The sequence below is a fragment of the Schistocerca nitens genome, chromosome 2 (genome assembly GCF_023898315.1).
Source record: "Schistocerca nitens isolate TAMUIC-IGC-003100 chromosome 2, iqSchNite1.1, whole genome shotgun sequence".
NCBI classification, from domain to species: Eukaryota; Metazoa; Arthropoda; class Insecta; order Orthoptera; family Acrididae; genus Schistocerca; species Schistocerca nitens.
In genome coordinates, this window is record NC_064615.1 from 1,183,679,363 (window position 1) to 1,183,703,237 (window position 23,875).

At 40.6% G+C, this 23,875-nt stretch overlaps 1 protein-coding gene across 1 annotated transcript in view; it reads left to right on the top strand.

The window, feature by feature from the left end:
* The window catches only part of LOC126235648 (dynein axonemal heavy chain 3), a 1,245,905-nt gene that overhangs the window by 878,607 nt on the left and 343,423 nt on the right, over positions 1–23,875 (top strand). The gene's annotated exons all lie outside the window — the stretch shown is intronic.

Below are 23,875 nucleotides of genomic sequence, written 5' to 3' on the forward strand. Positions count from 1 at the left end.
GGAATGAGAAAGCTAATGGAGCGGCTAAAGCAGCCTGCCAGGAAAACACTATAGTTCATCATAATGTCCCCCTAAAGTCTATCCTGTCTCGGACAACAAAGAGAATGATATCTGATTGGGAAAGGCAGAGGCTGTTAAGTGACCAGCAACAGGCTGTGGCTGGTCAAATCTCCTATTCAACCACAGCACATTTGCTTTCAAATTCAAAGGAGGCACGAAATGGTCCTCATTGGTCACACCTCCGTGACACACGCTTATCTTTTGCAGCAAGAAGATCAAAGGGAATGCAGTGTTTGTGACTTCACACTCACAGTTCGTCACCTTTTAATGTCGTGTGTTTTGTATGATTATATGAGTGCCTTTGGTCTGCTGAAGCACTTACTCTCACTTTTAACCAGTAACTATACTGTGGAAAGAAAACAGTTGGTATTGTGTGGTGTCAGATCTCCTGCCGAATTTAATTAAATGAAAGTTTTAAAGTGTTTTTAGGTGGCTTGTCGATTCTGTTAGTCCCTAAATCACCCAGCCTTATTTTTGCTATTAGCTGTTGTATTAATACTATTGACATATGACAGAAATATGAACATATATAATGGAGCATGTATGTGAAACATTCTTATGACTGACTGTAGTTATATGGCTTTTCCTTTCTGTTTTAACAGGAGATACTATTTGGACAAGGGTACCAAGATCTTGAGAAAAGATGCTGAAGACATTGCTCTTTGGTGGCTGACAATTTTAAATCCGCCAGTCCATGCTATCATCTGTTGGAATAGAGCAAAGAAGTACCTTTCTCCGTTCACTGGTGGCCACCTCCATTTCTTTCTAATGCTTTCACGATTGTGACTTCTACTGCAGTCAGTTCTGCTGTGGTGCAGTATTTTTTGGGAACTAGAGTTCAGTTCCTCATTCAGCCATCCAGATTCACATTCTATGGTTTACACAAATCTCCTGTTGGAACAGCTCCTTTGGAAAGTACGCTTTCAGTTTTCTTCCTTATTCTTCCCAAGTCAAAGCTTCTTCTTGGTATTTAACGGTTGCATCATCAGCAAGATGTTAAATCCTGATTGTCTCTCACCCACTGTCTGCTGAGCAATCCTCAGATCCTCTTCTCAGTGCCACAAGACACATCAGCAGCTTAGTTCTGCACAACCTGTTCATATGTTTGCCATCCACCTGACAGTGTGTGGTGGAGGGTACTTCTGGAGCCAATAACTGCTCCTCCCTTATCTGTTCCATCTGGGAATGGCACATGAGAATGATTGACTATCTGGCTTTGGCATCCAGAAACTGTGCTCATGTGTGTGTGAGTTGTGCTTGTTCAAATGAAAGTCTCTTTGGTCAAAAGCTTACTTGTTTGACAGTCTTTTTATTGTGCCAATCTGTGACTTAGCATCTCTGCTGTATGTCGAGGAGCATTCTATCCTTTATGTAATATTGTCATTATCAAAACTAACTTACATGTCATTAATATAATACTTAGGTTGAATTATTATCACTGATACCTCAATATAGGATAATATAAGCAGCCAGTGTGAGATGTAAAAGTACTCCATATCTTAATTACCTGGACAGTAGACATAAGATGCATTGGCATGTCAATTAAAGCCAGTATTTACAACGTTTCACCAAGTGCATCTGTCCCACATTACATATCACAGAATACACTGCTGCTGTGAGATTTACTAGGATCACTTGTGTATTCATGTCATCATCAATTACAAATATAAATCTGTAATTTTAATAAAATGTGCTGACTGGTATACAATTATAAAATTATTTTGGTAGCAGATTAAGCAACTGTACTCACATGACCATATGGAGGTAAAACAATAAGTCAAAAAAGACATGTCATTAAGACTACAACCTAAGTTATATTTCAAATTTCAGTTTATGCACTAAGTGAGATACAAGAAAAATAATCGCACAGCAACTCAATTGTCATTTCCTTAAACACATGTTACTTTCTTTGACAACTCTTCCCCGTTTAGAATATCATGTAGCAGGAAATGCAAGCTGTATCATATTGTGAAGGTCAGTCAGAGAATGGTAACAGAATTTTACTGCAGACAATACTGCAAAGTGCTGTAAAATGGCATAAGACAAGTTTAAACAGTTCGTTACTCAAAGAGAATAGAATGCTCTCAGAACACAATTAAAACTATGTGGTCAGTTGTGAAAGAAGTGTCAGGCTGAATGTGGGTCTCAGTATATTACACCTCTCTTGTGTGAGAATGAAACTGTTAGTGATCTGCCATAGTTGTACACAATATATAATAATCACTTCTTGCCGATAGGCAGCAAGTTAGATCAAAATTTTATTGACACAGGTATAAGCTGAACTCTTGATAGCTGCATTATATGCAGCTACGGGTAATAAGCTAAGATAAATAGCACAAAGGAATTGCAAACAATGGCTGTGTGCGGGTATTGATTTAAACCAATGGAGAAAGTTGAAAATGTGTGCCATCCAGACACAGTGGTCACCAGAACTGCACACACTATCCTAGCAGACCTATATTCTCAGCTTATCCACACACTACTAATGGAGTGCTCCTTGTCCATTCTTCTCATTACTTGCAGCATTTTGCTGATTCCCCTGTGTTTTGTGATGTGTTCAAATTGTATCCAAAAAGTGTATGGAGATGATTTCAATGTGTTAATAGGGTGACTGACTCACCCATAGTTTTGTGTATGTGGTCAGCCAGTTACATTTCCCTATGTTACTGTTTTAGGTCTTCTGCAGTTTTATATTTGTTTTAGTCCCAGGTGTAGCATCTTCCACCCTTTCTCAGTTGTCTTCAGGTGTGTGAGAGGCAAGTGAGGTGGAAGTGAGTGATTGATTGTCCTTTTATAGGTTTACTCCTTACTGTGTACAAGAATTTTGGAGATTTTAGCCACATTTGTTTGTTGTAATGAGTTTAAGGGTACTGATAAACTCACCATTAAGCACCCATAAGATCCAAACACACACACACACACACACACACACACACACACACACACACACACACACACACACACACACACACACACACACACACACAGCCGCACGGAGAGGCCGCGCGATTTGAGGTGCCATGTCACAGACTGCGCTGCCCCTCCCACCAGAGGTTCATGTCTTCCCTCAGGCATGGATGTATAGCTTGTTATTAGCATAAGTTAGTTTAAATAGTGTGTAAGTCTAGGGACCGATTATCTCATCAGTTTGGTCACACCCGCACGTGCGCACAAATGTAACTAACACACACATGATCGGAGTCTCAGGCAACTGAAGCTACACTGCAAGAAGCATCACCAGTGCATGATGTGAGTGGCGACTGGGTGGGGCTAAGGAGGAGGCTGGGGTGGGGAGGGGGAGGCATAGTAGGGTAGGAGTGGCAGACAGTACAGTACTGCTGGGGAGCGCGCAGGGACAATGTGGAGAGAGGGTGGACAGTTGAGTGGTTAGACAAAGAGAGGGGTGAGGTGGGGAGGGGATGGGGTGTGCGGAAAAGGAGAGAAGTAAAAGGGCTGGATGCAAAGATGGAATGAGGGCTGTGTAGTACTGGAATGGGAACAGGGAAGGGGCTGGATGGACGAGGACAATGACTAATGGAGGTTGAGGCTGAGAGGGCTATGGGAATGTACAATATATTGTAGGGACAATTCCCACCTGTGCAGTTCAAAAAGGCTGGCATTGGTGGGCAGGATCCATATGACACTGGCTGTGAAGCATCATTGAAATGAAGGATTTCATGTTTGGCGGCATGCTCAGCTACAGGTGGTCCACATGTTTCTTGGCCACAGTTTGTTGGTGGCCATTCACGAGTACAGACAGCTTGTTGGTTGTCATTCCCACATAGAAAGCAGCACAGTGGTTGCAGTGTAGCTGGTAGATCTCATGACTCGTTTCACAAGTAGGCCAGTCTTTGATGGGATAGGTGGGTGATGTTTGTGACTGGAGTGGAGTAGTTGGTGGTGGGAGGATGTATGGGACAGGTATTGTGTCTAGGTCTGTTACAGGGGTATGAGCCACTATGTAACAGGTTGTGAACAGGGATTGTGTAGGAATGGACGAGTACATTGTGTGAGTTCAGTGGATGGAGGAATCCCACTGTGGGAGTGGTGGGAAGGATAGTGGGCAGGACATTCCTCATTTCAGACGTGACAAGACTCCGTCGAAACCCTGGCGGAGAATGCAATTCAGCTGCTCCAGTCCTGGGTGGTGCTGAGTTACGAGGGCAATGTTCCTATGTGGCCAGATGGTGGGACTTTGGGAGGTGGTGGGAGACTGGAAAGATAAGACACGGCAGATTTGCTTTTGTACAATGTTGGGAGGATAATTAAAGTCATTGTTTGCATGACAAGCTATCTGTGCTTATGAATGGCCACTGACAAACTGTGGCCAAGAAATAAATTGGCCACCTTGTTGCTGAGCACACTGCCAACCATGACACCCTCCATTTCAATGACTGCTTCACAGCCACTGCCATATGGATCCTTTCCACCAATACCAGCTTTTCTTAATTGCACAGGTGGGAACTTCCCCTGCAGTATATCCTACATTCACCTAACCCTCCTGACCTCAACTTTTTAGTCATTGGCCTCACTCATCCGACCCATTCCCCGTTCCCATTCCAGCAATACATTGCCTTCATTCCACCATCGCACATACTCTTTCACTTTTCTCCTCTCCCACTATCCCCCCCTCCCTTCTCCCCACCACTCCCCACCATCTGTCCAACCTGCTGACTGCACATAGCTGCCCACCCTCTCCCCAGTAGCACTGCACTGTCTGCCACCCCAACCCCACTGTCCTGCCCCTCTCCCCACCCCAGCCTCCTCCTTACCTCCACCCAGTCGCCACTCCCATCATGCGCTATTGCTGCTGCTTGCAGTGCGGCTTCAGTTGCCTGAGACTGCAGTCGTGTGTGTGTGTGTGTGTGTGTGTGTGTGTGTGTGTGTGTGTGTGTGCGCGCACGCTTGCATGCGTGCGTGCATGGATGTGTCTCTGTTGTCTGTTTTTGATGAAGGCCTTACTGGCCCAAAGCTTTATTTGTGACAGTCTTTTTGTCTCACCTATCTGCGATTCAGCATCTCTGCTATATGGTGAGTAGCTACAGTCCTTTTCATAATAGTGTTACATTCCATCCTGGATTTTCCATTGTTTGATCTAATTTTTCATTTCTAATCTTCATGGTCCCTATAGGATCATTCTGCACTCAGCATCAAATGCCAGTTCTCTAAACTTTCTCAGTAGTATTCTTTAAAATATGTGTCTTCTTCCCTCCAGAGATTTCTACTCGAGCTCCTCAAGCATATCCACAACACTTGTGTGCTGATCAAACATACTGGTAACTAATCTAGCAGTTCACCTATGAGTTGCTTCAATGTCTTCTTTCAATCCTGCCTGTTGCAAATTGCAAACGCTCAAGCCATTCTCCAAGAATAGGTCGCACTAGTGTCTCCTTTGTAGATGAACCACCCTTTCCTAGAATTCTCCCAGTACACTGAAGTCGACCATTCACCTTCCCTATCACAATCCTCACATGCTCATTCCATTTCATATTGCTTCACAGCATTGCAGCCAGATATTTAACGACATGACTGTGTCGAGCAGGGCTGTGTCTGAACATTACAGGTTTTTTTATTTCCTACTCATCCGCATTAACTTACATTATACATTAAGAACCATCTGCCATGTCATGTACCTTTGACACCTTCCTATACACCACAGCATCATCATCAAACAACTGCAAAGTTCTGCCCATTTTGTCTGACAGATCTTTTATGTATACAGAAAAAAGCAACAGTCCTATCACACTTCCCTGTGGCACTCTTGATGTAACCCCTGTTGAACACTTGCACACAAGGACAATATACTGGGTTCTCTTACAAATTAGAAGGTCTAAATGATAGGTTGAGAACTGTAGGTATTTTCTTCAGTTTAAGAAACACATTTAACTGTGTTTGACCATGAAATATTTTTGCATAAGTTTTAACATTGTGGGTTAGGGGAAAAGCTAAACAGTGGTTGACTTCTTATGTTGATCGTAGAAAGCAGAAGTTTGCCTTGCAGGGAAGAGTTTGGAATTATACTGTGGTCCTGTAAAGAAGAGATGCCACAGTCTGGATATGTTGCTTTCCTTGGACTAAACATGTCAGATGGGGGGGGGGGGGGGGGGGATTGTTCTTTTTGCACACAACACATAGTGTGTGTAATAGGGTATTCAGCAACAGCAGTATGTGGCTTTCAGAAAACAGAATTACACTTAAATACAGAAAACCATAATGCATACAGTTACTGACACAGAGCTCTAGTATAAACAAAATTATATTATCTCAAGGTGGTCAAACAGTCAGTGGAGTTACCTTTCTATATTCTTAGAACTAAGAGTAGATGAAAGGTTACCTTGGTAAAGTCACATTCGAGATCTTGTGCAGAAACTGAATGTTGCTATGTTAACTATGGTAATGATCCCAGCTGTCTTTGATACTACAACACAAAATTTGTTTATTTTATTTTCTTTCCCTCTCTTATCTCACATGGTATTACCATGTGGGGCAACTCTGCGCCCTCACCAAGAATATTCTCAGCCCAGGAATCGACAGTTGGATTGACCTGTAGTGTCAGTTTGCAAACTTCATGTAGGCTGTCATCCACGTGTCTCGAAATTCTAACTTTGGTGCCCCCGTACATATATTCTTCATAGGATTTGTTATGAGCAGTATTAACTCATTCAGAAGAAATGCAATATTCATTCAGTGAGCACTAAGTAAAAAAGTGAATTGTGCGTAAGCATTATGCTGAAAGGTGTCCACTGTTCAGCAGGTTTCATTTTCAGTATGCTTCCAGCAAAAGCCTATGGCCTTGCTGCAGTGGTAACACCGTTTCCTGTCAGATCACAGAAGTTAAGTGCTGTCAGGCCGGATTAGCACTCGGACGGACGACCATCCGGTCTGCCAAGCGCTTTTGGCAAGTGGAGTGCACTCAGCTCTTGTGAGGCAAACTGAGGATCTGCTCGATTGAGAAGTAGCGGCTCTGGTGTTGTAAACTGGCACACGACCAGGAGAGTGGTATGCTGACCACACGCCCCTCCATATCCACATCCAGTGGCACCTGTGGGCTGAGGATGACACGGTGGCCGGTCAGTATCATAGGGCCTTCCGAGGCCTGTTCGGACCGAGTTTAGTTAAGTTCCAGCAAAAATGAAAAAAAAAAAAAGTCTGTGATAAGTCCTAAGTATTCAAATCCATGTTGAAAAGTTTCCCTGCGGTACATCCCTTTTCTGGACGGAAGTCACTCACAATCTTTGAGAATATTTCTCCATGATGTCTTATTTATTTGTATACTCCAGACATCACTGTCATTGCCTTTGTCTTTTTTTTCCCTTTATCCGGCATCAGGTTGGGTTCAGATATTTACGGTACTTCTCCAATTTCTTCTGTCTGCTGTTGCTATCTAATACTGGGCTGTTGGGTAGATGTTCGAGCCATTCCCAATTCAAATCGGTCGTTACACTTTGTGTGAGCTCGGAGACGTTTGGACACATTTTATCAGGGAGCAGATTCACTCCGTCTGTCAGCTAGCGAGGTCATCTGCTCTCGATGGACTTGCATGGGCTACAGGTAGGCTGACAGTAAACGTCACTATTCACGGTTTTTCCATACACGAGGAATTTTATGGGTATTGCACTCCAGACATCAAAAATGATGGTGAGTAACACCGTGCTTGCTGAGGACACAACTTCCAAATTTCAGGGGGAGATGACGATGCATGCTTTTAAGTTTCATAAATAAATATGCACCTCTTACAGTACAACATCATGGTTTTAGAAAGTCTAAATCTACACAGACAGCAATTTTCGAATTCTTAGACTGTATTTTAAAATCCCTTGATCAACATAAACTAGCTGCAGGTATTTTTCTAAATCTATCAAAAGCCTTCGATGTCCTGGACCATAACATTCTGCTTGAAAAATTAGAAAGACGAGGAGTAAGAGGTGTAGCACATAGCTGGTTGTGTTCATACCTAAAAAACCGCAGGCAGAAAGTATCACTTCAGTATGAATTCAACAAAATGAATAAAACAACAAACAACTCCTTTCTTTCTAGGGAATTACCAATAAAATATACCGAACGAGGTGGCGCAGTGGTTAGACACTGGACTCGCATTCGGGAGGACGACGGTTCAATCCCGCGTCCGGCCATCCTGATTTAGGTTTTCCGTGATTTCCCTAAATCACTCGAGGCAAATGCCGGGATGGTTCCTCTGAAAGGGCACGGCCGACTTCCTTCCCCGTCCTTCCCTAATCCGATGAGACCGATGACCACGCTGTCTGGTCTCCTTCCGCAAACCAACCAACCAATAAAATATGGTGTACCACAGGGCTCAATCCTAGGTCCACTATTCTTCTTGATTTATGTGGACAACTAAGTTGAATATATGAGTCCCACAAAAACTATCCTGTTTGCCGATGACACCAGCATATTGCTCACTGGATCCAGTCCAGAAACTTTGTGGTCCACAGCAGAAAGTTCTATGAAAAGACTCTCTGAGTGGTTCACAAAAAACAAACTCATTATAAATACTGAAAAAACTGTGTGTGTCGATTTTCATTTAATTCCTCCAACTAATCAGATGTCTATTCAAGCCCAATTAAAAAATGATCCCGTAGAAAATGTAAGTGTCACAAAATTCTTGGGTCTCTGGGTTCAGCAAGACTTAAAGTGGGACACACATACAAATAACTTGTGTAGAAAACTTATCTTCTGTGTGCTATGGCCTAAGAATTTTGAAGGCTACAACAAGCAAAACAACAGTACTGCAGGCATACTATGCACAGTTCCACTCACTAATCCGATATGGGATCATTTTCTGGGGATACTCAACTCACAGTGTAAAGGTTTTTAGAATGCAAAAAAGAGCTTTAAGAATAATTTGTGGCCTTAAAAAGATGGAGTCCTGTAAATCCCATTTTACTGAGCTTGCTGTTCTAAATGTTCCAAGTTTATTAATTTATGAAACTATCTTGTTCACTAGGGACTACCTCCTGAAAACAGGCAAACTGCTACAGAACAAAAGTGTACACAACTATAGTACCAGAAGGGAATCAACTATACATCAAAAATATCACAGAACAACCACCTATCAGAGGAGCATAATTAACATTGGTGTAATACTACACAATAAGATACCAGAGGAAATAAAAAATACTACTCATCCAATATTTAAAGCTAAACCAAAGGCATTTCTAATAAAGCACTGTTTCTATTCTGTCAGAGAATTTCTGAATAAGTAACAAAATTAATTGTAGTAGGTACCTAATTTTAATTGCTAATACTATGTATTATTGTAACTTATCTTTGACCTGTCCAATATCAATTGTACAATTTGTGCTATATGATAAAACTGGACCAATAAAAAATCACATCAAATCAAATGCTGCACATCCCCAGGTGGCTGGCTTGTTATGGCAAAGCAGTGTATGCAAATTTCCCCTGATTTGGTTGTTATGACATTTTGTAACTTTTCATTTGAACACCTCTTATATAAAAAGTATTTGCAGCATCTATAAGCATAACTGAAAAATAATTTTCAATTGGCTCTTGTTATTACACTGAACTGTTTTCACAACTGTGTATAGTGATCCATTATTGGGTAATGTATACACACAAACAAAAATACGTTGTTTGAACTGCTTTATTTCACATTATTATCAAATGTATTGCATACAATGAACTTAAAGAGAATATGACAGAAAGATCAGAATAACTGGAGTAAGGGGAGACCATGCATAACAAAACAAATCCCGTCATATGCAGGATACATATGAGACAGGTGAAATTCCCCCATTTTCAACAAAAATGTAACAACTGGAATTCCAAAGAAGGCTGGTGCTGAGATGTTTGAGTGTAACAGAACTATCATTGTAGTAAGTCGTGAATGCAAAGTACTAACACACATTATTTACTGAAGAATGAAAAGACTTGTAGAAGTTGAACTCATGGAAGAGCAGTTTGCATTCCAGAGAAATGTAGTAACATGAAGCCTATGCTGACCCTACAACTTATCTAATAAAGACTGAATGTAGTCACACCTTTGTTTATAGCATTTGTAGACTTAGGCAAAGCTTTTCAAATTGTTGACTCGACTACACTTTGAAATTCTAAAGAAAGCAGGTGTAAAAGAAAGAGCGCAGAAGGCTTTTTTACAAATTGTGCAGAACCAAATGGCAGTTATAAGAGGTGAGGGGCACAAAAGGAAAGCACTGGTTGAGAATGGAGTGAGACAGGGTTGTAGCCTATCTCCAATATTATTCAATCTGTACATTGAGCGAGCAACAAAGGAAATTGAGAACAAATTTAGAAAAGGGGATTCAAGTACAGGACAAAGTTTTCATTGACTTTGTAATTCTCTCAAAGACAGAGAAGATGGGTCACACAGAATAGGTAATGTCTTAAAAAGACAAAAGTAAAATAAGTGTGTTGGAATTAAGTCAGATTAAATCACCTGATATTTATGGAGTTCTGTTAGAAATTTAGACACTGAAAGTAATAGATAAGGTTTGCTTTTGGGGAGCAAAATAATTAACAATGGGAGAAGTAAAGAGTATATTTCAATAGTAAGAAAAGTTTTTCTGGAAATGAGAATCATTATAATATCTAACATAAACCTAAATGTTGGGAAGACTTTGCTAGAAGTATGTGCTTTGAGTTTAGCTATGTAAAGAAGTGAAATTTGGACGATAAACAATTCAAAAAGAATGAGAATATGAGCTTTTGAAATGTGGTGTTACAGAAGAATTCTGAAGATTCGATGGATAAATCTGATAAGTAAAAGAAAACTGTTAAATAAAATTGGGAAGAAAGGGAATGTATGGTACAACATGAGTAAAAGAAGGGATCAGTTGATGGGACACATCCTAACACATCAAGGAGTTGTCAGATTTGGTAACAGAGAAAAGTGGGGGAGAGGGTAAAAGCTGTACAGAGAGACTGAAGCTTGAAGCATCAAGGAGTCATCAATTTCATAATGAAGGAAACTTATGTATGAGCTGGGCGGTGGAGGAGGAGGGGTAAGGACATGTTAAAACTCCAAAAAGAGAAACAAATTGTCTGCAGTTATCAAGTTTAAATGGCTGCAAATTTCAACAATCAACCAGAAATAAAGATCCTTGCACAAGATAGACTATGGTGGGGAGCTATAGCAATCCAGCCTTCGCACTTAACAAAACTGCATATTACATGTAGCTAAATAACTTGCCTTTTCATCCCTCTTCATGACTTTGTGTGAATGGTTTGGTTTGTGTGGATTCTTCTTTCTTTTATTAATTACATTTTCCATTAATTTACATCTTTTTATCAACATTTCCATGCATCAAACTAATTACTGTTTTCTTTTTACATTTTTATTTAGGGTGTATATGCTCCAGGACAAATGGGAAATCCTGGAAAAACCGGGAAATATTTTTATCGGGAGAAAACTGGGAAAAACCCAGGAATATTTTAGAATTTTCGGAATTTTTCATTGTTTTAATCTCCAGTTAAATTTTTGTAATTTTGACTGTCAAGAACTGATAGTCTAACAAAGAATTTTTCTGTATCCCACTACTGCAGCAATAAAATGTAAAAGACAGAATTAAGCCAAAACAAAACTTAAGTTGCAAAGGAAATGCACCATTTACAACAACAAAACTCAGTGCACACACAAGTGCCTGCCAAGGGCAAAATGTGTCAGAGACTTTAGGATGAAGACTATGGAATACTTCATAACAGCAAACTGCTTCTGATGAGTGTGATGTCACCACTGTTTACATTAAGTTCGTTTCCAGCAGTTGCCAGTGGGCTCATGCACATGCGCATGAGCAGTACCTTCTCCCACTTGCGGCTACTTGAAATGTGGCTGCAGTAGTAGCAAGAGACAGTCATACTACACAGAAAAATTTTTTTGGTGCACCCGAGCTTCCAGATTTGTGCATGCACAGAGCATGCTGGGTTGTAATGGGCAGGGGGATAGTGACCCCTGTTTATGTTTAGTGATTTTGTTGTTTCCTTTTCATTTACAGTTCAAACATCAATTGAAAACATAACAGATTTCTGTGACCAGGAACTGTCAAGTGAATTAAATGCATTCACATAATCATGGAAGGCAAAAATATTGGTTTCAGTTGTCTGATTTTCTTTCCACATTTTTGGCAGTCAAGCATTAATTGCCTTGCAGAACAATGAAGTTATTTTTGTCAGTTTGCTAAATAAATGTGGCTCTGATTAATCTATTCCACAGAAGGAGTCAGTTTATAAGAAACAAAGTATTTCATACCTCAGTATTGGCTAGTTTCAATGGTTCACTGAATTTTAAGTGGACATTTTCATCTTCTGGCATGTATGACATTATGTCATAATAAAGAACCAAACATGAGACAATACAGCACGCATACTCTGAGAAAATTTGCATCCTGAAAACCACAATATCAGGTGGGGACCTACTTCATTGTGAATCTGGATGTATGAAAGTGTCCTTTAAGCCAAATTATGCATTCTAGTATGGTTTACAAAATTCCTATAATCTTAGAGTATCCTCTGATGTCATATTTCTTTTATGACATCATGTAATATCTCTTAATGCTCTATGTGTACGAACATACAGGCTTCCTATGACACAGTAACTGCAAACGCACAGTAACACCTGTTTTCTGGTGCCCTCTGGCACCTGCTGAAATGAAACCGTGTCTAAGAAGACGCAGGAGAATATTGCTAATGGTTCTTTGAAAAGTGTTATTTTGAAAGTAAATTTATTTTTACGCAAGATGAATTATGTTACTTGTGAGAATGTGCAATAGAATTTCTTAAATCATAGACTTTCATTTCAAACTTAACACTTTGAGTCCCAGCCATTTAGAATAATTTCGAGCCCAAACTATTGTTTAAAATTTATTGGCACATTTAGATGATATATCTTAAAGTATAACATGTGCTAAAAAGACCAATTAAGTGAAAGCTTAGCTTTTATTGTACTACATTATGTGCATTAATTTAAATCATTGTTGTTGTTGTTGTGGTCTTCAGTCCTGAGACTGGTTTGATGCAGCTCTCCATGCTACTCTATCCTGTGCAAGCTTCTTCATCTCCCAGTACCTACTGCAACCTACATCCTTCTGAATCTGTTTAGTGTATTCATCTCTTGGTCTCCCTCTACGATTTTTACCCTCCAGGCTGCCCTCCAATACTAAATTGGTGATACCTCGATGTCTCAGAACATGTCCTACCAACCGATCCCTTCTTCTAGTCAAGTTGTGCCACAAGCTCCTCTTCTCTCAATTCTATTCAATACCACCTCATTAGTTATGTGATCAACCCATCTAATCTTCAGCATTCTTCTGTAGCACCACATTTCGAAAGCTTGTATTCTCTTCTTGTCTAAGCTATTTATCGTCCACGTTTCACTTCCATACACGGCTACACTCCATACAAATACTTTGAGAAACGACTTCCTCACACTTAAATCAATACTCGATGTTAACAAATTTCTCTTCTTAAGAAACGCTTTCCATTCCATTGCCTGTCTGCATTTTATATCCTCTTTACTTCGACCATCATCAGTTATTTTGCTCCCCAAATAGCAAAACTCCTTTACTACTTTAAGTGTCTCATTTCCTAATCTAATTCCCTCGGCATCACCCGACTTAATTTGACTACATTCCATTATCCTCGTTTTGCTTTTGTTGATGTTCATCTTATACCCTCCTTTCAAGACACTGTCCATTACGTTCAACTGCTCTTCCAACTCCTTTGCTGTCTCTGACAAAGTTACAATGCCATCGGCGAACCTGAAAGTTATTATTTTTCTCCATGGATTTTAATACCTACTCCGAACTTTTCCTTTGTTTCCTTTATTGCTTGCTCAATATACAGATTGAATAACATCGGGGATAGGCTACAACCCTGTCTCACTCCCTTCCCAACCACTGCTTCCCTTTCATACCCCTCGACTCTTATAACTGCCATCTGCTTTCTGTACAAATTGTAAATAGCCTTTCGCTCTCTGTATTTTATCCCTGCCACCTTCAGAATTTGAAAGAGAGTTTTCCAATCAACATTGTCAAGAGCTTTCTCTAAGTCTACAAATGCTAGAAATGTAGGTTTTCCTTTCCTTAATCTTTCTTCTAAGATAAGTCGTAGGGTCAGTGTTGCCTCATATGTTCCAACATTTCTACGGAATCCAAACTGATCTTCTCCGAGGTCGGCTTCTATCAGTTTTTCCATTTGTCTGTAAATAATTCGCGTTAGTATTTTGCAGATGAGACTTATTAAACTGATGGTTTGGTAATTTTCACATCTGTCAACACCTGCTTTCTTTGGGATTGGAATTATTATATTCTTCTTGAAGTCTGAGGGTATTTCGCCTGTCTCATACATCTTGCTCACCAGATGATAGAGTTTTGTCAGGACTGGCTCTCCCAAGGTTGTCAGTAGTTCTAATGGAATGTTGTCTACTCTGGGGGCCTTGTTTTGACTCAGGTCTTTCAGTGCTCTGTCAAACTCTTCACGCAATATCATATCTCCCATTTCATCTTCATCTACATCCTCTTCCATTTCCATAATATTGTCCTTTCTGCTTTCCCTTCTTTGCTTAGAACTGGGTTTCCATCAAAGCTCTTGATATTCATACAAGTGGTTCTCCTTTCTCCAAAGGTCTCTTTAATTTTCCTGTAGGCAGTATCTATCTTACCCCTAGTGAGATAAGCTTCTACATCCTTACATTTGTCCTCTAGCCATCCCTGCTTACCCATTTTGCACTTCCTGTCAATATAATTTTTGAGACGTTTGTATTCCTTTTTGCCTGCTTCATTTACTGTATTTTTATATATTCTCCTTTCATCAATTAAATTGAATATTTCTTCTGTTACCCAAGGGTTTCTACTAGCCCTCGTCTTTTTACCTATTTGATCCTCTGCTGCCTTCACTATTTCATCCCTCAAAGCTACCCATTCTTCTTCTACTGTATTTCGTTCCCCCATTCTTGTCAATTGTTCCCTTATGCTCTCCCTGAAACTCTGTACAACCTCTGGTTTAGTCAGTTTATCCAGGTCCCATCTCCTTAAATTCCCACCTTTTTGCAATTTCTTCAGTTTTAATCCACAATTCATAATCAATAGATTGTGGTCAGAGTCCACATCTGCCCCTGGAAATGTCTTACAATTTAAAACCTGGTTCCTAAATCTCTGTCTTACCATTATATAATCTATTTGATACCTTTTAGTATCTCCAGGGTTCTTCCATGCATACAATCTTCTTTCATGATTCTTAAACCAATTATCAGCTATGATTAAGTTATGCTCTGCGCAAAATTCTACCAGGCGGCTTCCTCTTTCATTTCTTAGCCCCAAGCCATATTCACCTACTATGTTTCCTTCTCTCCCTTTTCCTACTGATGAATTCCAGTCACCCGTGACTATTAAATTTTCGTCTCCCTTCACTACCTGAATAATTTCTTTTATCTCATCATACATTTCATCAATTTCTTCGTCATCTGCAGAGCTAGTTGGCATATAAACTTGTACTACTGTATTAGGTGTGGGCTTCGTATCTATCTTGGCCACAATAATGCGTTCACTATGCTGTTTGTAGTAACTTACCTGTACACCTATTTTTTTATTCATTTTTAAACCCACTCCTGCATTACCCCTATTCGATTTTGTATTTATAACCCTGTATTCACCTGACCAGAAGTCTTGTTCCTCCTGCCACCGAACTTCACTAATTCCCACTATATCTAACTTTAACCTATCCATTTCCCTTTTTAAATTTTCTAACCTACCTGCCCGATTAAGGGATCTGACATTCCATGCTCCGATCCGTAGAACGCCAGTTTTTTTTCTCCTGATAACAACGTCCTCTTGAGTAGTCCCAGCCCGGAGATCCGAATGGGGGACTATTTTACCTCCGGAATATTTTACCCAAGAGGACGCCATCATCATTTAATCATACTGAAAAGCTGCATGTCCTTGGGAAAAATTACGGCTGTAGTTTCCCCTTGCTTTCAGCCGTTCGCAGTACCAGAACAGCAAGGCCATTTTGGTTAATGTTACAAGGCCAGGTCAGTCAATCATCCAGACTGTTGCCCCTGCAACTACTGAAAAGGCTGCTGCCCCTCTTCAGGAACCACCATTTGTGTGGCCTAACTACCTTTTTCTATTTGTGTGTTCACCCTTCTTAAAAGTAATGTTGCTATGGAAAAGGGGGTATTTTCACCTTGGAAGAAGAGTATTTTACTGTGGCAAAAAGGGCGTTTTTAACCGGGAGAGCTGGAAAAAATTAAGGATTTATTTCTTGTACACATATACACCCTGTTGTATAAATTCCTATTTTTTGTTAATTTTCGTCTTGTATGCGTGTCACCATTTGTTTGCATGATTTGTAATATGTCATCTAGTTCCCAGTTTGAAGAATGGATTGATACAGCTCTCCATGCTACTCAATTCTGTGCAAGCCTCTTCATCTTTAAATAACTACTGCAACGTACATCCTTCTAATCTGCTTACTGTATTCATCTCTTGGTGTCGTATGCTTTTTACCCCCATTACATTGTCGAACTGGTGATCCCCTGATGATTAAGAATGTGTCCTATCTACTGATCCCTCCTCATAGTCCGGTTGTGTCACAAATTTCTTTCCACCGTAATTGTGTTCAGTAGCTTCTCGCAATCTACCAATCCATTCTTCAGCATTCTTCTGTAACACCACTTGCATTTCAGAAGCTTATATTCTCTTCTTACCCAAACTGCTTCTTGTCCGTGTTTCACTACCATACAAATACTTTCAGAAAAGACTTAAATCTATATTCAGTGTTAACAAACATCACTTCTTCAGAAACACTTTTCTTGCCATTGCCAGTAACATTTTATATCCTTTCTCTCCCCACCATCACTTATCTTGCTACCCAAATAACAAAACTCATATATCAGTTGTCTCATTTGCTAATCTGATTCCCTCAGCATCACCTGATTTAATTTGTCTACATTCCATTATATTTTACTATAAAAATACAGTGACCAGCCACTTTTTTTTAATGCATTTTATTTATGCCAATATGCATTTCGGGATTGCACCCATCTTCAGCTGGCAAGTTACATGTATCTTCAGTTTCTACAGTGGTAAAATATAGGCAGCAGTTTGGATGCTGCAGCTGGCCTGTGCAAAAGCAACGATTCCAATCATTTACTTCAATTTCGCGAGTTTAAAGTTACGTACTATAAGTTGTTCATTTTACATCTATCCCAGGGATGTTCGATAGGGTTCATGTCTCGAGAACATGCTGGCCACTCTAGTCTTGCAATGTCATTATCCTGAAGGAAGTCATTCACAAGATGTGCTTGATGAGGGTGAGAATTGTTGTCCATGAAGACGAATGCCTCACCAATATGTTGCCAATGTGGTTGCACTATCGATTGGAAGGTGGCATTCATGTATCGTACAGGTGATACGGCGCCTTCCATGACCACCAGCGGCGAACATCAGCCCCACATAACACCACCATAAACTGCAGGGATCCTCCACCTCGCTGCACTCACTGGACAGTGTGTCTAAGGCGTTCAGCCTGACCGAGTTGCCTCCAAACACATCTCTGACGATTCTCTGGCATATGAGACACTCATTGGTGAAGAGGTCCTGATGCTAATCCTGAGCGGTCCATTTGGCATGTTGTTGGGCCCATCTGTTCTGCACTGTATGGTGTTGTGGTTGCAAAGATGGACTTCGCCATGGACATTGGGAGTGAAGTTGCACATCATGCAGCCTATTGCGCACAGTTTGAGTCGTAACATGACATCCTGTGGCTGCACGAAAAACATTATTCAACAAGGTTCCTCCGACACATAATCTGTAGGTAGCGGTCATCCACTGCAGTAGTATCCCTTGGGTGGCCTGAGCGAGACATGTCATCGACAATTTCTGTCTCTCTGTATCTCCTCCATGTCCAAACAACATCACTTTGGTTCACTCCGAAACACCTGGACACTTCCCTTGTGCAGAGCCCTTCCTGGCACAAAGTAACAATGTGGACATGATTGAACCATGGTATTGACCATCTACACGTGGTTGAACTACAGACAACACAAGCTGTGTACCTCCTCGCTGGTGGAATGACCAGAACTGATCAGCTACCAGACCACCTCTGTCTAATAGGTGATGCTCATGCATGGTTGTTTACATGTTTTGGCAGGTTTAGTGACATCTCTGAACAGTCAAAGGGACTGTGTCTGCGATACAATATCCACAGTCAGTGTGTGTCTTCAGTAGTTGTGGGAACCGGTGTGATGCAAAACATTTTTTCGATGTGTTTATCTCTGCCCCTAAAAGGTGAAGAAGTGGTTGGTAAGTATGAAGTTGATTAAGGTGAGTAGGAAGGATGCCTAGGTTTGGGATCAGGTGGGTGCTGACTGAGGAAATGTTCAGCAGCAGACCATGTACATGGGGGATGTTGGTATAGAGGGAGGTGTCATCAATGTTGACAAGCAGGTGTGTTGTGAGAGTGGGATTTCAGACAATCTAGGCAATGGTTGGTATCGTTGATGTAGGAGGGATGTTTATGTACTATGGGTTGCAGGTGTTGATCAACTAAGGCAGATATATGTTTGCTTGGTGCTTTGAAGCCAGCAACTATAGGACAGCCTGGATGACTGGGTTTGAGGGTCTTAGGATCTTAGGAAGTAGGTAAAAGGGGGGGGGGGGGGGGGTTGATGGGGTGAGAAGTTCTGTGGATTAAGGTGTTAGTCCTTATAAGGGGCCAGAGGTTTTAAGGAGGAACTGCAGGTCAGTTTGAATCACAGGGATAGGCTCTTGATGGCAGACACTGTATGTAGAGTTGTCAGACAGCTGGCACAGACCTTCACTAACATACTCCTTTGAGTCAAGTACTACTGTGGTAGACCCTTTGTCTGCTGTGAGGATAATGATGGAGTCATTAGTTTTTAGGGAACGTAGAGCCTGGAGTTCTGCAGAGGACAGGTTAGGGTAATGTTGTAGGAACCTGAGGAAGGGTTGTGAGGCAATGCTGGGTATGATGAATTCTTGTAAGGGATGATTTTGAGATATTGGTGGTGGATCAAGTTGGGATTGTGGTGTGAACTGTTCAAGGCAGGGTTCAATGTCAGGGTTGCTGTTGGAAAGGTTTTGGGGTTGGGTTGCAAAGTGATATTTCCAACAGATATTACACGTGAAGGAAAGGAGGTCCTTCACCTAAGCAGCATGGACAAATCCAGGTTTAGGGCTGAAAGTGTGGCCCTTAGATAAAACAGATAATTCAGGAGAGGAAAGTGCTTTAGATGAGAGGTTAAGGACACTGTACTGTTGTGACTTGTTCTTGGGATTATGGGTTATTCTTGGTCTGGGAGGCAGTGGTGAAGGTTGTGGGATGTTAAGGAGGTTGGCCAAGCTCAGTTTGTAGGAGAGGAGTGGTGGTTGATAGTGTGGCTCTTAAAGGAGCTGCAGATGGACAGAAAGGGAAATACCACTATTAATGTAGTTTAGGTGAATGTGAGATAGCTGTAGTCTGGCATGTTTTTTGCAGTTTGAGGTTGGCTTGGTGGATGATACCATTCAAGGAAACATGAGGGGCATAACTGCAGGATTTTGTAGGAGGAGAGAAGTCTGGTGGAGTGGAAATTTGCTGATGAGCCATGTAGGTCACAGATTAGCTGGGTAAGAGCAAGAGATTGTTGTATATGAAACTGTAAAAGAGCCCAGTGTAGGGTAGTATTGCATCCAGAAATGGGGCTTTCAGTGTTAGGTCTTTTGGAGTAACTCTAAGGTACAAGCAGGTTTCAAGAAACAGAATGTGGGACCTTAGTTTTGATAGTACAAAGGCATGTTTTCGAAAGGAATGGATGTAATATGAGATGGGATTCATCATGGCAAGAGAGGACAGTTTGGATAGTTAAAATCGTAAGAGTGGCAAAATAATAAATAAGCGGAGGGTGGAAAGGATGTGAAAACGGAAGGAAAGCAACGAAAAAAGTCGGAAAAATTAGAAAAATTAGAAAAATTCTTCCGGAATTCGTTAATAAGAGGTAATGAGTGGGCAATCTATATTGATACGTTAAATGATAAAAGGGGGGAAAAAAAGGAAAAAATCGATCGGGAAAGTTGTGAAAACAGGCGAAATTTTAGAAACTGGGTTGACAGAAAGCGAAAGTCATTGGAGAAAATGTAAACTACTTAGTCTGTCAATTAAAGTGACATAAGAGATGGCAATAAAAGTCGATCAGAGCGATTTGCCGAAAAACAAACGCACAAAAATGTGAAAGAATTACATATAGATGAGATAAGAGGGTGGTGGAAAAGAAAATACCTGTCAAATTTGCGAATAAATTGGTGACAGATGATCAGGAGAAGACCAAGCAGTGTAATGAAAAATAAATTGTTGTATGCACGTTTGTAAGTAACAACGGAATTTTTATATGCAAATAAAAATTAAAAAGAAAATAGACCCATCTATGAGCACGGAAATCGGTATTAGAAAAGATGTAGGGACAAAGTGCTGATTAATCTTGGTGATATGGATAAATAAACGAATGGATTAGCACATAAGGTAGAAAACAGATGACAGTTTGGACAAGGCAGACAACAAAGACTGACAAGATGGTTAAATAAGATGATGGCCACATGGGCTAATATAACAATGAAAACAATGAATTATTGATAAAATTATGTAATTGGATAGATAAAGAAATCTACTCACCAAGTGGTGGCAGAACACACACATAAAATAATGTTGTGACTGGCAAGCTTTTGTAGCCAGTGGCTCCTTCTTCAGGTAGAAGGGTTGAAGGGCAAGGAAGAAGGGTGAAGGAAAAGGATTGGAGATGTTTAGGGAAAGGGGTAGATTTTGGGAAAGTCACCCGCAACCGTAGGTCATGGGAGACTTACCATACAGAATGTGAAGAAAAGACTGATTGTTGAGGACTGCATTGGATGAGATGTGAAAACTTGAGGGCTTAAAGGTGGAAGACAGGGTAATATGCAAGACAGAGATTACTACTAAAACATTGTGCACAGTTAATAAGATTGAGAAGCTAAGTCCATTGTATGTAGCAGAGATTGGAGGGGGCAGTGAAAAATAGATGGGAAGGTCAATAAAAGAGTAGTTACAGTGAAGAAACGCTGAGACGGAAGAAAGCAAAGTAAATTAAGGCCAGGCGGTTGGTGAGAGCCGAGTACATGCTATAGTGCTAGTTCCCACCTGTGGTGTTATAAATATGCCTCTCATTCAAATCCTACAATTTGGAACTGTTGCAAGTTCTCAGAGAAATTAACTAAGAAAAACAAGCATAGTTTTGTATAGAAATGTAATGCAGACTGAAGATGATTTTCTTAAGAAAAATGCATTTAGGGACAATGCCACCTTCCATACCTGTGGAAAAATAAATTGGCATAATGTTAGGATAGGGGATGAGCAGAAACCACATCACTTAATCAAACAGGTATGTTTCTCACCTAAAGAAAATGTTTTTTATGCTGTAAGCTGTAACAAGATTTATGGCCCTTTCTTTTTTGCCTAATCAACTGTAACTGCCATATCATATCTGGATATGCCTGGGCATTACTTGATGCCTCAATTACAACAGAATATGGGCACAAAACTTATTTCCCAGCAAGATTTTACACCACCATGTTATAATCGAGAAGTTGTCCTATATCTCTGCAGGAATGCGCTGCCGTGGATGGGACATGGTGGAATAATATCCTGTCCACCACGATACCTCGATTTAACCACAATGGACTTCTGTATATAGGGTTACATTAAAGCCAAAGTGTTTGTTCCTTTGCTTTCACATTGATGAGCCGCAGCAGCAGCAACAAGCAGCAAGTAGTACCACCATATACACTGACTGGCAGAAAAAATGCAACATGAAATAACTGATGTGTAGTAATACATTTACTCAGACTGTAGTGTTTTATCCTATATTTTAAGAGAGGATATTTTATTGATAGGTGATTATTATTCTTTTCCGAATGGTGAAGTGTCGATTGTTTATTACACTAACCTTAATCTTCCTTTTCTCTGCAAAACCTGAAAAACACTTCACTGCACATGAGGCAGTAATGTTATCCTTCTCTCATTTGTTGTACCTTGTATTGTTGCCATTTTAATCCTATGTGGTTGTGAAATCTTTCTGCTATTATCATAATTAGGTCACTGGAGTAAACATGCCATTAAAGCCTTAAGATCCTGCAAAAGGTGTTGCATCAGTGCAAGATACTTGCAACATGCTTTCATAACAGAAATGTTGGGAACAACAATGTAACAGAAATGTTGGGAACAACACATTCCAGGTTTTCCAGAACTGCAAGAACATCAAGGGATATGGAAGGCATGGAAGCTGGGATTAGGCTCGAAAAGAGCAACATGGGCAATAGACGACCACTTCCAACTTCACTTTCTCTTCAATTAATGCTTCACAATCACTTAAGCTGATATAGACTCCACTAAGTTTGAGGGAGTCAATGTTAGTGGGGAAACTGTCAGAAGAAGACAGGAAGAAGCCAATTTTCAATCCTGAAAACCTGCTACAGGCCGAGAACTCAGCAGAGGGCATCGTGCAGCTCGACTATATTTCACAAGGGAATATAGCAGCTGTGGAGTACAACAATGGCAGCAAATGTTGTCCACCAATAAGTCACGATTTGGCCTCCAATCACCTGGCAGTGGAGAGAAGCTCTGAAGAAAGCCCTAGGAAAGGTCTTCCACTTGCATACTGTCATCCAGGATGCCTTTTTAGTGTGAGTAGCAATCAATACCACTGCAAGAATCGATTTGGTCTTCGTGGAGCATGGGTGCCACACAGATGGAAACCTTTTTGGGGCAAGTTGTGCCTTACACTCCATCTATTAGTGATGACTTTACTCTAATGAATGACAATGCATGCCGCATGTTGCGAGAAATGTGCAAGAGTTATTGGATGAAATGGAATTCATGCTTTGGCTTGGCCTGCTCAAAGCCCAGATTTGAATCCTCAACTGGGAAGAACAACATGCAATTACTGTTCAGAGCCCCTAGAGGGCCTATGGAAGGCCCTCCTGAAAGAAAGAGAGATGATTCCTCAAGAGGACAATGCAGCATTAATCATGAGAATGCTTGAAAGGTTGGGTGATGTGATAGGTGCCAGGAGAAATTATACACGCTTCCGAAAATGCAGCGAGGTCTGTGAAGTGTAGGAAACCAAAACAGAGGTGCATTATGTTCATGAAATTCTTCAAAATTTTCATGACGCTTGAATCCAATTGTGTTATTTCTGCTTCTCTTACTTAATTTGTGAATAATCACTTTTTTTCCTAGACACTTAGATGTGACAATAAGACAATATTTTACCACTAAATAGTAGATTGCTGTCATAAAAATAACTGGAAGTTAAAATGTTGTTGTTGTTGTGGTCTTCAGTCCTGAGACTGGTTTGATGCAGCTCTCCATGCTACTCTATCCTGTGCAAGATTCTTCATCTCCCAGTACCTACTGCAACCTACATCCTTCTGAATCTGCTTAGTGTATTCATCTCTTGGTCTCCCTCTACGATTTTTACCCTCCACACTGCCCTCCAATACTAAATTGGTGATCCCTTGATGCCTCAACACATGTCCTACCAACCGATCCCTTCTTCTAGTCAAGTTGTGCCACAAACTTCTCTTCTCCCCAATCCTATTCAATACCTCCTCACTAGTTACGTGATCTACCCACCTTATCTTCAGCATTCTTCTGTAGCACCACATTTCGAAAGCTTCTATTCTCATCTTGTCCAAACTAGTTATCGTCCATGTTTCACTTCCCTACATGGCTACACTCCATACAAATACTTTCAGAAATGACTTCCTGCCACTTAAATCTATACTCGATGTTA